The 13,760-nt window shown below is 51.5% G+C and overlaps 2 non-coding genes and 3 pseudogenes across 2 annotated transcripts; all 5 read left to right on the plus strand.

Annotated features, from left to right (window-relative positions):
• The first annotated feature begins 297 nt into the window (after positions 1-297).
• Positions 298-488, plus strand: LOC142262113 (U2 spliceosomal RNA). The gene has a single exon (XR_012729567.1). It is a non-coding gene; the product is annotated as a U2 spliceosomal RNA (small nuclear RNA).
• Positions 489-2,407: 1,919 nt separating this feature from the next.
• Positions 2,408-2,600, plus strand: LOC142262290 (U2 spliceosomal RNA). The gene has a single exon (XR_012729725.1). It is a non-coding gene; the product is annotated as a U2 spliceosomal RNA (small nuclear RNA).
• Positions 2,601-3,717: 1,117 nt separating this feature from the next.
• LOC142262316 (U2 spliceosomal RNA) lies at positions 3,718-3,885 on the plus strand (annotated as a pseudogene).
• An 8,007-nt stretch (positions 3,886-11,892) lies between these two features.
• On the plus strand, positions 11,893-12,005 carry LOC142262327 (U2 spliceosomal RNA; annotated as a pseudogene).
• Positions 12,006-13,122: 1,117 nt separating this feature from the next.
• On the plus strand, positions 13,123-13,249 carry LOC142262332 (U2 spliceosomal RNA; annotated as a pseudogene).
• Positions 13,250-13,760: the final 511 nt, after the last annotated feature.

Below are 13,760 nucleotides of genomic sequence, written 5' to 3' on the forward strand. Positions count from 1 at the left end.
GGAAAGTCAGGCAACCTGTCCTGTCCGTCTTTTTGTATCGTGAATTGGAAAGACTGCAAGGGGGAGGGGAGTTGCTTGCGCCCTAAAGGAGGAGTTATTCAGATTCATTGCAGTGGGCGGCGGCTGCAAAACGCACCATTCTTCTTGTTTTTGCTCTGCAAAGCAGCCTTTTCAAGGGTTGGCTTGGGTGACAAAATGTCTTGTGTAGGCGTGGGTTTGTCTCCCTCTCGCTCTCTCTCCCTAAGATGTGTCCGGCATAGGCCAGGGTGCCACTCGAGGCCCAAACCAATTCTGGTTATCGCTTCTCGGCCTTTTGGCTAAGATCAAGTGTAGTATCTGTTCTTATCAGTTTAATATCTGATACGTCCCCTATCTGGGGACCATATATTAAATGGATTTTTAGAACAGGGAGATGGAAAAAGAGCTTGCTCTGTCCACTCCACGCATTGACCTGGTATTGCAGTACCTCCAGGAACGGTGCACCCCTTCTTAACCCAGTTTCCAAAAGCAGAACTCGATTCACCTGATTCATATTAGCCCGATTAGCGAATTGAAATGAATTTTTATCTAACACACTTTTTACTTGCTTTATTCATCCAAATAGCAAACTCATCACCACTCAACTTCACCAACTCTGCTATGTCCCGTGCAGTATCTTGTTGTCAGTCTAATCTAGATCATGTGTAATTGAATGGAATAGATCCCTTTTGGACAAAGTGGAGTCAGATGCTGCAGTGACCACAGGTGTGAGAGGATCTACAATTGGCATCTGGTGTTATCTCTCTGCTTCCACTCCAAATAAAGTTACCTGTTGTTACCTGAACGTCAAATACTAAGAATGGGCGGCCTATGAAAGAATTAGTACTTTCATTAAGTATACTAAACCGGCTAATTGGGAATAGACAAACTGTAAAAAGCCCTCTGAGAAAGCCCCTCTCTAACCTTTGTTAGTAAGCTTTTCTGTAGCCTGCCTGTTGATGTATTTTCGGTTTGAACAGTGCACAACATGAAGAGACGGAACACTGGCGGCTTGTCACAATGCCCCCCGATGACATCACAATAGCGCTGCTGCCTAGAAAACAAGCTGCGCAGAAGAAGTTGTTCTTTGGGTGGGAGGGTGGGCTAGTGGAAGGAGGGGGCAATCTCTTTTTTTCCCGGGTGGTAGGGGGATGACAGGAGAAGGGAAGCGGGTGGTGAGAAAGGTACAGAGGGCAGGGTTTGGGGGCTGGGAAGGAAAGGGAAAAGATTAGGGTTTGGGGATGATGAAAGGGCTTTCTACGGGTAAGGATGGCAAAGGGTGGCAGTGACGGAAAGTCAGGCAACCTGTCCTGTCCGTCTTTTTGTATCGTGAATTGGAAAGACTGCAAGGGGGAGGGGAGTTGCTTGCGCCCTAAAGGAGGAGTTATTCAGATTCATTGCAGTGGGCGGCGGCTGCAAAACGCACCATTCTTCTTGTTTTTGCTCTGCAAAGCAGCCTTTTCAAGGGTTGGCTTGGGTGACAAAATGTCTTGTGTAGGCGTGGGTTTGTCTCCCTCTCGCTCTCTCTCCCTAAGATGTGTCCGGCATAGGCCAGGGTGCCACTCGAGGCCCAAACCAATTCTGGTTATCGCTTCTCGGCCTTTTGGCTAAGATCAAGTGTAGTGTTGTTCGAAGAGGTGGTTTAAGCTCCAGGCCACCTTAGTACAATGATACAATGCACACTGGAAGGTTGCGCTTGCTAGTACTCTGGGTGGATAGTATATTCATCTAGAGGAAAACATGGCCCTACCAGGATCGAGGCTATTAGACTGAGTAAGGGTGGGGGGCTATGGTACAACGTGCCCCAGGACTGACGACCCTGGAGTGAGTCTGAGCTTGCTGGCTTGGGACCCCGGCAAGCCTTGGGCTCTGTAGCACACCGTACCTTGCCTTTTCATACTTTTTGAGCATATTACCCTATCCCGGCCTTCTGGCTAGGAAGGGAAATTTTTATAATCCCGGTCGGAGGTCTGGTCAGCTTTGGGCTGAGAAACTAACACCCGGTTGGAGGTCTGGGTCAGCTTCGGCTGAGAAACCAACACCCGGTTGGAGGTCTGGGTCAGCTTCGGCTGAGAAACCAACACCCGGTTGGAGGTCCGGTTAGCCTTGGGCTGAGAAACCAACACCGGTTGACGGTCCGGGCAGTTTCGGCTGCAAAACCAACAACTAGTAGCTCTCTACTCCACTTGGGTAAGATGCCTGGGTGGACGCTGGGAGCAACGACAAGGCTCAACCAGGCTTCGGCTTGGGGGAGCACCGAAGATCCCTGACCCTTGCTGTGGCCTTCTGGCTCGGAGGGACGGGGTTGATTTTTGGGGACCCTCTCCTCACGGTGGGGTCCACACGAATCCTAGCCTTTGCACTGTTTTTGGTGTGACTTCGGTCATGCATTTTTTGTGGTGCTTTGGAAAGCTTCATTAAATCAAAAATCTGTTCTTATCAGTTTAATATCTGATACGTCCCCTATCTGGGGACCATATATTAAATGGATTTTTAGAACAGGGAGATGGAAAAAGAGCTTGCTCTGTCCACTCCACGCATTGACCTGGTATTGCAGTACCTCCAGGAACGGTGCACCCCTTCTTAACCCAGTTTCCAAAAGCAGAACTCGATTCACCTGATTCATATTAGCCCGATTAGCGAATTGAAATGAATTTTTATCTAACACACTTTTTACTTGCTTTATTCATCCAAATAGCAAACTCATCACCACTCAACTTCACCAACTCTGCTATGTCCCGTGCAGTATCTTGTTGTCAGTCTAATCTAGATCATGTGTAATTGAATGGAATAGATCCCTTTTGGACAAAGTGGAGTCAGATGCTGCAGTGACCACAGGTGTGAGAGGATCTACAATTGGCATCTGGTGTTATCTCTCTGCTTCCACTCCAAATAAAGTTACCTGTTGTTACCTGAACGTCAAATACTAAGAATGGGCGGCCTATGAAAGAATTAGTACTTTCATTAAGTATACTAAACCGGCTAATTGGGAATAGACAAACTGTAAAAAGCCCTCTGAGAAAGCCCCTCTCTAACCTTTGTTAGTAAGCTTTTCTGTAGCCTGCCTGTTGATGTATTTTCGGTTTGAACAGTGCACAACATGAAGAGACGGAACACTGGCGGCTTGTCACAATGCCCCCCGATGACATCACAATAGCGCTGCTGCCTAGAAAACAAGCTGCGCAGAAGAAGTTGTTCTTTGGGTGGGAGGGTGGGCTAGTGGAAGGAGGGGGCAATCTCTTTTTTTCCCGGGTGGTAGGGGGATGACAGGAGAAGGGAAGCGGGTGGTGAGAAAGGTACAGAGGGCAGGGTTTGGGGGCTGGGAAGGAAAGGGAAAAGATTAGGGTTTGGGGATGATGAAAGGGCTTTCTACGGGTAAGGATGGCAAAGGGTGGCAGTGACGGAAAGTCAGGCAACCTGTCCTGTCCGTCTTTTTGTATCGTGAATTGGAAAGACTGCAAGGGGGAGGGGAGTTGCTTGCGCCCTAAAGGAGGAGTTATTCAGATTCATTGCAGTGGGCGGCGGCTGCAAAACGCACCATTCTTCTTGTTTTTGCTCTGCAAAGCAGCCTTTTCAAGGGTTGGCTTGGGTGACAAAATGTCTTGTGTAGGCGTGGGTTTGTCTCCCTCTCGCTCTCTCTCCCTAAGATGTGTCCGGCATAGGCCAGGGTGCCACTCGAGGCCCAAACCAATTCTGGTTATCGCTTCTCGGCCTTTTGGCTAAGATCAAGTGTAGTATCTGTTCTTATCAGTTTAATATCTGATACGTCCCCTATCTGGGGACCATATATTAAATGGATTTGTGGCGCCCCTGACCTGGTCAGGCGCCACAGAGTATTGCACCCATGCGGGAGCAATGCTTCCAGGTAATCTCCAAAGGCCAGGATGAGGTGCACACACAAACATATAGTGACCAGGCCTCCCACATCACCAAAGGGGACCCTTGGGTAGCCAGAAGGGGTTAACTTTCAATTCCCAGCTAGGGGTGTGTTCAGGGGCTGGTTGCTAGGAAGCAGGGCAGAGAGAGAGAGAGAGGAAGTGAGAGAGTCGAGAGGAAGAAGTGGAAGTGTATGGAGGGGGGAGCAGAGAAGCTCCCGTGCAGACAGGTCCTGAGGAGTGCTGTAGCTGAAAGCGGAGGAGAACGGAGTACTGTGGGTCGGCCTGAAGAGCATCCAGAGAAAGAGGGGTGGCTGAGTACGGAGATCCCAGTATCCGAGCACACAAGGGGAACTAGGTCCCCAGAACAGGCAGCAGATCATCCAGAGCTGCTTAACCTACAGGTGGGGGGGGGGTACTTCATGCCCTCACCACGACTACACAGAGCTTGAGCCAAGCAGCACACCAGGCCCATAAGGGGACAGGGCCAGAAGCCATCCCACCAAGGCCACGCTGCCGGCAGACGAGCCAGAGAGAGGGGAGCAGGGTGGTAACAGCTTCCCTGGAGGGGTCCTACTACGCTTCAAGCAAAGGATCCTCCTAAAACAGAAAGAGTGCAAGGAAGGCGAGTGGACAGCTACCCTCAGAACGGCCTCCTGGAATTCCTGGTTCCACCTGGTTATCACAGTGTCGCCCGGGCATCTCACCGTGACCTCCAAACAGTGAGTAAACACGTTAAAAGACTTCTTGGACTGTGTTTGAGTCATTCTGCGACTTGTGGTACTACAAACCCACACCGGGCCCTGGGGCTTGCCTCACTCTCAGGAGGCTACTATATCCGACTGCACCCACCATCAGCCCCAGGCGTCCCCTAACCTGCAGTGGCGGTCCCCACTGACCGCAATACTGAGAGTGGCGTCACGATCAAAACTGAAGATTCCCTACCTGTGACCAGCACCAGCTACGTGGAGTCCCTGAAGGTATGCACCGATACAACACCTGTGGGGCTTCACATCTTCTGGCGTCACGAACAGGATAAGGACTAGACCTGTTCAGACAGGTGACCGTGTGCCTCAGAGGTCCGACCGCAAAAAAAATTGAACCGCCGCCATATTGCCATCTTCAAAAGCGCGCGCTGCAGCCCGCGCGAGGGAGAAGAGCACCGCCCACGAAGAGGTGTGGCCGCCCCAGAATCCCCACAATTCAGAGAGCGTTCTGACCCAGGAAGTGGAAAGGGAGCGCGCAGATTTCTGAAGAAAAATGGACGCTGCAGGAGGTAATGCCCCTGGTCAGGGCGACGCAGCCCAAGCGATGCCAGCCCCTGTCGCGCTGGACGCCGCAGCGCCTGGTGCCGGTGCCGCGGTCGCAGCTGCGCCGGCCGAGGTCGCCCCCATAATGCCAGTGTCCTTGTTGTATGCCCCAGGGGCGCAATGGCTGCCTCAATACGCCGGTAAAATAGACACGCTGACCGGGTTTAAGAAAAAGATCAACACCCTGCTAGACATGCACGCGATGACTGGTAAACAGAGGGCCGCTGTGGTGCTGGGACAATTGACTGGAGCAGCAGAATTGGAAGCTGAGTCCTGGGCCAATGATGACCGGAGCTCTGTTGAGACCATCTTTGCCAAACTAGCAGCTGCTTTTGAACACCGCACGGAGGGAGAGCTGAGAACGGACTTCTATCACTGCCGTCAGAAGCCCCAAGATAGTATAAGAGACTATGCCCTCAGGCTGCAGGCGGCACTACGGGCTCTCAAGCTGGTGGACCCTGTCAGTGACCAGGAAGGAAACCGGATGATGAAGGAACAATTCCTGCGGGGCCTGCGCTCTCCTGAGGATGGGAAGCAGATGAAGCTGTGGTCCCTAGAACACCCCGACGTGGACTTTGCCATTCTGAAAGACCGGGCAGTGAAAGCACTCCAACCCCCTGTGGACACAGACCCTGCCAGTTCCACGGCTGCAGGAGCGGAATCCTCCACGCAGGCCCTGATGACTGCAAAAGGACTCAACGCGCCAGCAGAGACCATAAGTACGCTATCCTCCCAAGTGCAGCAGCTCACTAAGGACGTCGCACAAATCCTGAAAGCAATGCAGTTGCCCTCAGAGACCAAAGTCCCTCATCAGATCCTGCTAGCCGACAACCCAGAGGACGTCCCTTGGATGCGGAGGAGAAGGGGTCCCCCAACTCGAGGCAGGAGCAGTGATCGCTATGACTCATCTGGACAACCCATCTGTCGTCGTTGCCAGAAGGCAGGTCACTATGCAAGGGCCTGTCCTTTAAACGAGTCAAACCTGGGGCCGAGGGCCAGTCCTCAGGATTAAGAAGATCAGGCCCAAGTCGCTGCTGTGATCAGTACGTGGGTGGACGTCCTGTCCTGTCCATCGTCTTGGACGGGATCCCTACCCCGGCATTATTGGACACCGGCTCTCAGGTCACCACGATCCCGCATGTCCTTTATCGGAGGTTTTGGTCGGACGACGATCTCCGACCACCGGACCCCTCCCTCACCATCTATGCTGCCAACGGACAACCTATAGACCAGATCGGGGTCAAAGAGGTAACCATAAAGGTGGGAAGGCAGGAAATGAAGGGACAAGGACTGATTGTTGTGGACACTGATGTTAGAGAAAGGAACCCGCAAATGATTTTAGGCACTAATGTCATAGAAAATTGCCTAGGGGAAGTGTTGTTGTTGCTTCACCAGATTGTTGAAGGTGCTGACGGCAGGTCGCAAAGAGCCTTGCAAAAGGAGATCCGAATCATTCTGAGGAAGCAACAGGTAAAACAGACTGGCGGTGAGATTGGTAGTGTACGGGTGATGGATGCTAACCCCATTGTGATACCCCCACGGAGTGAAATGATGATGTGGTGTAGAGCAGCGGTAGGTCTCAGAGGACAGGATTACCAGGCTGTACTAGAGCCCACTCATTCAGACCACTGGCCCACGATTCTGACAGCCAGGGGGGTAGTTGATGTACACAAGGGACGAGTGCCTGTACGAGTGTTGAACTGTGGGGAGGAGGAAGCCAGACTACCAAGGTACGCTACCATAGCCAAACTGTTTACATGCTCAGATGACGCCATAACACCTGCAGGTCCCCTGACACAAGCTGACTCAAAAGAGGGCGAGACCTCCCAAAAGCAGTTAGAGGACTGGTGCCAGAAACTACACGTGGGGACTGACTCTACACCCGACTACCAGAAACATGGGGTTTACAGGGTCGTGCAGGAATACGAGCAGGTCTTTAGTAAGAACCCACTAGACTTTGGTAGGATCAAAGGGGTGCAACATCACATACCCACAGGCAGTCATCCTCCCATTAAGGAAAGACATAGGCCTATTCCACCAGCCCATTACCAGCGCACAAAGGACATGCTGAAGGACATGAAGGAGGCAGGAGTCATAAGGGACAGTTGCAGCCCCTGGGCAGCTCCCCTGGTCCTGGTAAGAAAGAAGGATGGCACGATGAGGATGTGTGTGGATTACAGACGGATAAATCAGATAACACACAAGGATGCCTACCCTTTGCCAAGGATAGAGGAATCCCTCGCTGCCTTGAAAGCCTCTAACTACTTTTCTACCCTAGATCTTACTAGTGGCTACTGGCAAGTATCTGTAGCAGAAGAAGATCGGGAGAAGACGGCCTTCACCACCCCAATGGGCCTCTGTGAGTTCAACAGCATGCCATTTGGACTCTGCAATGCCCCCGGGACCTTCCAGAGGCTTATGGAATGCTGCCTAGGGCACCTCAACTTTGAAACCGTCCTGCTCTACCTGGATGATGTCATCGTGTACTCCAAGACCTATGAGGACCACCTGAAACACCTGGCTGAAGTCTTTGAAGCACTATCCCGATATGGAATGAAGCTGAAACCATCCAAGTGCCATCTACTGAAGCCAAGGGTCCAGTACCTAGGTCACTTGGTCAGTGCAGAAGGAGTAGCACCGGACCCAGAGAAGGTCACAGTCATCCAGGAATGGCCCACACCTACTACCGTCCGGGAGGTACGTCAGTTCCTTGGCTTGGTGGGCTACTACAGAAGGTTCATCAAGGGCTACACGAAAATGGCGGCGCCTTTGCAAGAGCTCCTGGTAGGCCACCCAAAGAAGAGAGGAAAGATCTCCGGCCCGCCATTTCACTGGGGAGAAGCAGAAGAACACTCCTTCAGACAAATGAAAGGGGCCTTGACGGGTGAAGAGATCCTAGCCTACCCTGACTACGGTCTGCCATTCGTACTGTACACAGATGCCAGTAATGTGGGACTGGGAGCAGTGCTTTCACAGGTGCAGGGAGGCAAAGAGCGTGTGATTGCTTACGCCAGCAGGAAGCTCAGGCCTACCGAAAGAAACCCAGAGAATTATAGCTCATTCAAGCTAGAGTTCCTGGCCATGGTATGGGCTATCACGGAGCGGTTCAAGCACTACTTGGCAGCCACCAAATTCACTGTCTTCACGGACAACAACCCCCTGACCCACTTGGATACTGCTAAATTGGGTGCCATGGAGCAGCGTTGGGTAGCCCGACTGGCGAATTATGACTTTACTGTCAAGTATCGAGCTGGCCGCAAGAACGGCAACGCAGATGCTCTGTCCAGGATGCCTCACCTAGCAGACGAGGGTGAAGATGAAGATGATCTGGAAGAGATTGAGCTGCCAGCGTTCCATCGCCATGGAGCAAAACAGTGTCGGCAGTCGCGTGCCAACCGCCAAGAGGTGACCCTGAACCCACTACCTCACTACAACTGGAAGGAGACCCAGGAAAATGATCCAGCGGTAGGCTTGGTAAAGAAACTGATCAGCCAGCCTGGCGCCAGCCTTGACAAAGGAGCCCCACCTGAGGCACAGTACCTATGGAAGGAGAGGGGTCGATTATTCATCTATCAAGACAAACTTTACAGGAGCATCATTGACCCGAGGACGCATGAGAAGGTGTGGCAAGTGATTGTACCACAGAAGGATACGAGGATGGTGCTAGAAGCCTATCACAATGGTGCAGGCCACTTTGGTTGGAAGAAACTGGAGGCCCTACTTAAAGTAAGATTCTACTGGGTGGGCATGAGATCTGCCCTAGAGAAGTGGTGTCGAAACTGCGGGCCTTGCAATCTTAGAAGAAAAGACCAGCACCGCCAGAGAGCACCACTCCAGCCCATCCAAACTAAACGGCCCCTGGAGATCGTGGCCCTGGACCATGTAAAGTTGGCACCCAGCAGACAAGGCTACAACTACGCTCTCACTATGGTTGACCACTACTCCAGATTCCTGGTGGTAGTACCAGTCAAGGACTTGACAGGTCAAACTGCAGCCAAAGCTTTCCAGACACACTTCTGTCGACCACATGGCTATCCAGATCAAGTGCTCACTGACCAAGGACCAGCCTTTGAAGCTGAAGTGTTTAAGGAGTTTTGTAACCTATACGGCTGCCAGAAGATCCGTACTACGCCTTACCATCCTCAGACCAATGGCATGTGTGAGAAGATGAACCACATCATTCTCGATCTTCTGAAGACGCTCCCACTAGAAGAACGAAGTCAGTGGCCGGAAAAGCTGCCCGATCTAGTGGACATGTATAACAACATCCCTGTGAGTTCCACGAACTGCACACCGGCATACCTGATGAGGGCCAGACCAGGGAGATTGCCAGTAGATCTGGAAATGGGAGTTGAGACCCCTGAAGACCATCAACAAGGTGCTGATTGGGATTCCAACCGCCAAGCCCAATACAAGAAAGTACAAGAGTGTGTGGAGCGAAGCCTGACTCAGCAGCGTGAGAAACAAGAAAAGGCCTACAATCGAAAAGCACCTGCTGTTCCTTTGATGCCAGGAGATATAGTTCTCAAGGGAAAGAGAAGGCGTCATAAACTTGACAATCACTGGGAAGAAGAACCCTATACTGTGTTACCATCAACGCTTAGCAATGAAAAGACATGCCTTATCAGCAAAGATGGAGGAAAAACAACAGCTGTCGTTTCTAGAGATCGCCTAAAGAAATGTCCTGAACAACTAAGAATCCCTGAAGAAATTCCCAACCCTTTGCCAGTTCAGGAACCAAAAGAAAGGATGATCCATACTGCGCTTGGAGATTTTCCAGCAAGTTGGCCTCAATACAATGGAGCAGTTGTTATTCCAGTCATTACATTCACTCAATCTAGAGAAGTAGGAGACCTAGAAGCACCTGTTCAGAACCTAGAAGTGCCAAATGTAGCTGAAGCAGAAAACCACGCATTGGTATCAGTACCCAGTACATCCAGAATTCACATTGAGACACATACATCGGGTGGGAGGACACAACCTCAGACAGATGACAGTATAGTACTGCGTAGATCAACCCGCAGCAACTTTGGTCAGCTCCCATTACGCTATAGACAAAGTACAGTTTAGTTGAAAGTGACGGTATGAAGTGTAATGTTTAACCTGTTATAGTTAAGCAACGTTTAAGCGAAATGTGCCCACAAGGACTATTGTGAGACTTCCTTAAAATGTTAGACCACTGGTTATGAACTGGCTTTAACCACAAACTTTGCATTGTAAAAAGTTGCCTTCTTGGTACCAACCACAGGGTCTGCCTGTTGAGGGGCATGGCTCTGCACCAACAAGGGGGCACGCCTGTTTATGGGGCCTGCCCTCCAACACTCGGAAGCGGGTACGCCTGTTTATGGGGCCTACCTTACACCACTCCCCTCAGGAGAGGAAGATTGGAGGAAAGGTCTGGGGAATGTGATGGCCCAGACCTGGTTACCAAAAGGACCGGTGACCTACCTCCTGAAGGTTTTTGGGTGGGTTTCGGACATGTGGGTGGTTGGTGGTGGAATGGTACCTGGCATGTTTAAATGTAAATAATTGCCCCTGTGTGGGAAAAGTTTGTAATTACCTTTTTTCTTTCTCTTGTCTTTGCAGCCCGAGGACGTGCTGATGATAACTAAGGGGGAATGTGGCGCCCCTGACCTGGTCAGGCGCCACAGAGTATTGCACCCATGCGGGAGCAATGCTTCCAGGTAATCTCCAAAGGCCAGGATGAGGTGCACACACAAACATATAGTGACCAGGCCTCCCACATCACCAAAGGGGACCCTTGGGTAGCCAGAAGGGGTTAACTTTCAATTCCCAGCTAGGGGTGTGTTCAGGGGCTGGTTGCTAGGAAGCAGGGCAGAGAGAGAGAGAGAGGAAGTGAGAGAGTCGAGAGGAAGAAGTGGAAGTGTATGGAGGGGGGAGCAGAGAAGCTCCCGTGCAGACAGGTCCTGAGGAGTGCTGTAGCTGAAAGCGGAGGAGAACGGAGTACTGTGGGTCGGCCTGAAGAGCATCCAGAGAAAGAGGGGTGGCTGAGTACGGAGATCCCAGTATCCGAGCACACAAGGGGAACTAGGTCCCCAGAACAGGCAGCAGATCATCCAGAGCTGCTTAACCTACAGGTGGGGGGGGGGTACTTCATGCCCTCACCACGACTACACAGAGCTTGAGCCAAGCAGCACACCAGGCCCATAAGGGGACAGGGCCAGAAGCCATCCCACCAAGGCCACGCTGCCGGCAGACGAGCCAGAGAGAGGGGAGCAGGGTGGTAACAGCTTCCCTGGAGGGGTCCTACTACGCTTCAAGCAAAGGATCCTCCTAAAACAGAAAGAGTGCAAGGAAGGCGAGTGGACAGCTACCCTCAGAACGGCCTCCTGGAATTCCTGGTTCCACCTGGTTATCACAGTGTCGCCCGGGCATCTCACCGTGACCTCCAAACAGTGAGTAAACACGTTAAAAGACTTCTTGGACTGTGTTTGAGTCATTCTGCGACTTGTGGTACTACAAACCCACACCGGGCCCTGGGGCTTGCCTCACTCTCAGGAGGCTACTATATCCGACTGCACCCACCATCAGCCCCAGGCGTCCCCTAACCTGCAGTGGCGGTCCCCACTGACCGCAATACTGAGAGTGGCGTCACGATCAAAACTGAAGATTCCCTACCTGTGACCAGCACCAGCTACGTGGAGTCCCTGAAGGTATGCACCGATACAACACCTGTGGGGCTTCACAGATTTTTAGAACAGGGAGATGGAAAAAGAGCTTGCTCTGTCCACTCCACGCATTGACCTGGTATTGCAGTACCTCCAGGAACGGTGCACCCCTTCTTAACCCAGTTTCCAAAAGCAGAACTCGATTCACCTGATTCATATTAGCCCGATTAGCGAATTGAAATGAATTTTTATCTAACACACTTTTTACTTGCTTTATTCATCCAAATAGCAAACTCATCACCACTCAACTTCACCAACTCTGCTATGTCCCGTGCAGTATCTTGTTGTCAGTCTAATCTAGATCATGTGTAATTGAATGGAATAGATCCCTTTTGGACAAAGTGGAGTCAGATGCTGCAGTGACCACAGGTGTGAGAGGATCTACAATTGGCATCTGGTGTTATCTCTCTGCTTCCACTCCAAATAAAGTTACCTGTTGTTACCTGAACGTCAAATACTAAGAATGGGCGGCCTATGAAAGAATTAGTACTTTCATTAAGTATACTAAACCGGCTAATTGGGAATAGACAAACTGTAAAAAGCCCTCTGAGAAAGCCCCTCTCTAACCTTTGTTAGTAAGCTTTTCTGTAGCCTGCCTGTTGATGTATTTTCGGTTTGAACAGTGCACAACATGAAGAGACGGAACACTGGCGGCTTGTCACAATGCCCCCCGATGACATCACAATAGCGCTGCTGCCTAGAAAACAAGCTGCGCAGAAGAAGTTGTTCTTTGGGTGGGAGGGTGGGCTAGTGGAAGGAGGGGGCAATCTCTTTTTTTCCCGGGTGGTAGGGGGATGACAGGAGAAGGGAAGCGGGTGGTGAGAAAGGTACAGAGGGCAGGGTTTGGGGGCTGGGAAGGAAAGGGAAAAGATTAGGGTTTGGGGATGATGAAAGGGCTTTCTACGGGTAAGGATGGCAAAGGGTGGCAGTGACGGAAAGTCAGGCAACCTGTCCTGTCCGTCTTTTTGTATCGTGAATTGGAAAGACTGCAAGGGGGAGGGGAGTTGCTTGCGCCCTAAAGGAGGAGTTATTCAGATTCATTGCAGTGGGCGGCGGCTGCAAAACGCACCATTCTTCTTGTTTTTGCTCTGCAAAGCAGCCTTTTCAAGGGTTGGCTTGGGTGACAAAATGTCTTGTGTAGGCGTGGGTTTGTCTCCCTCTCGCTCTCTCTCCCTAAGATGTGTCCGGCATAGGCCAGGGTGCCACTCGAGGCCCAAACCAATTCTGGTTATCGCTTCTCGGCCTTTTGGCTAAGATCAAGTGTAGTATCTGTGAGGCTCGGCAGATGCAATGCACACTGGAAGGTTGCGCTTGCTAGTAGTCTTGATGTATAGTATATTCATCTAGAGGAAAACATGGCCCTACCAGGATCGAGGCTATTAGACTGAGTAAGTGTGGGGGCTATGGTGCAATGTGCCCCAGGACTGACGACCCTGGAGTGAGTCTGAGCTTGCTGGCTTGGGACCCCGGCGAGCCTTGGGCTCTGTAGCACACCGTACCTTGCCCTTTCATACTTTCTGAGCATATTGCTCTATCCCGGCCTTCTGGCTAGGAAGGGAAATTTTTATAATCATGGTCGGAGGTCCGTTCAGCTTTGGGCTGAGAAACCAACACCCGGTTGGAGGTCCGGGTCAGCTTCGGCTGAGAAACCAACACCCGGTTGGAGGTCTGGGTCAGCTTCGGCTGAGAAACCAACACCCGGTTGGAGGTCCGGTTGGCCTTGGGCTGAGAAACCAACACCGGTTGACGGTCCGGGCAGTTTCGGCTGCGAAACCAACAACTAGTAGCTCTCTACTCCACTTGGGTAAGATGCCTGGGTGGACGCTGGGAGCAACGACAAGGCTCAACCAGGCTTCGGCTTGGGGGAG

The sequence above is a fragment of the Anomaloglossus baeobatrachus genome, unplaced genomic scaffold, assembly GCF_048569485.1.
Source record: "Anomaloglossus baeobatrachus isolate aAnoBae1 unplaced genomic scaffold, aAnoBae1.hap1 Scaffold_243, whole genome shotgun sequence".
Lineage (NCBI taxonomy): Eukaryota > Metazoa > Chordata > Amphibia > Anura > Aromobatidae > Anomaloglossus > Anomaloglossus baeobatrachus.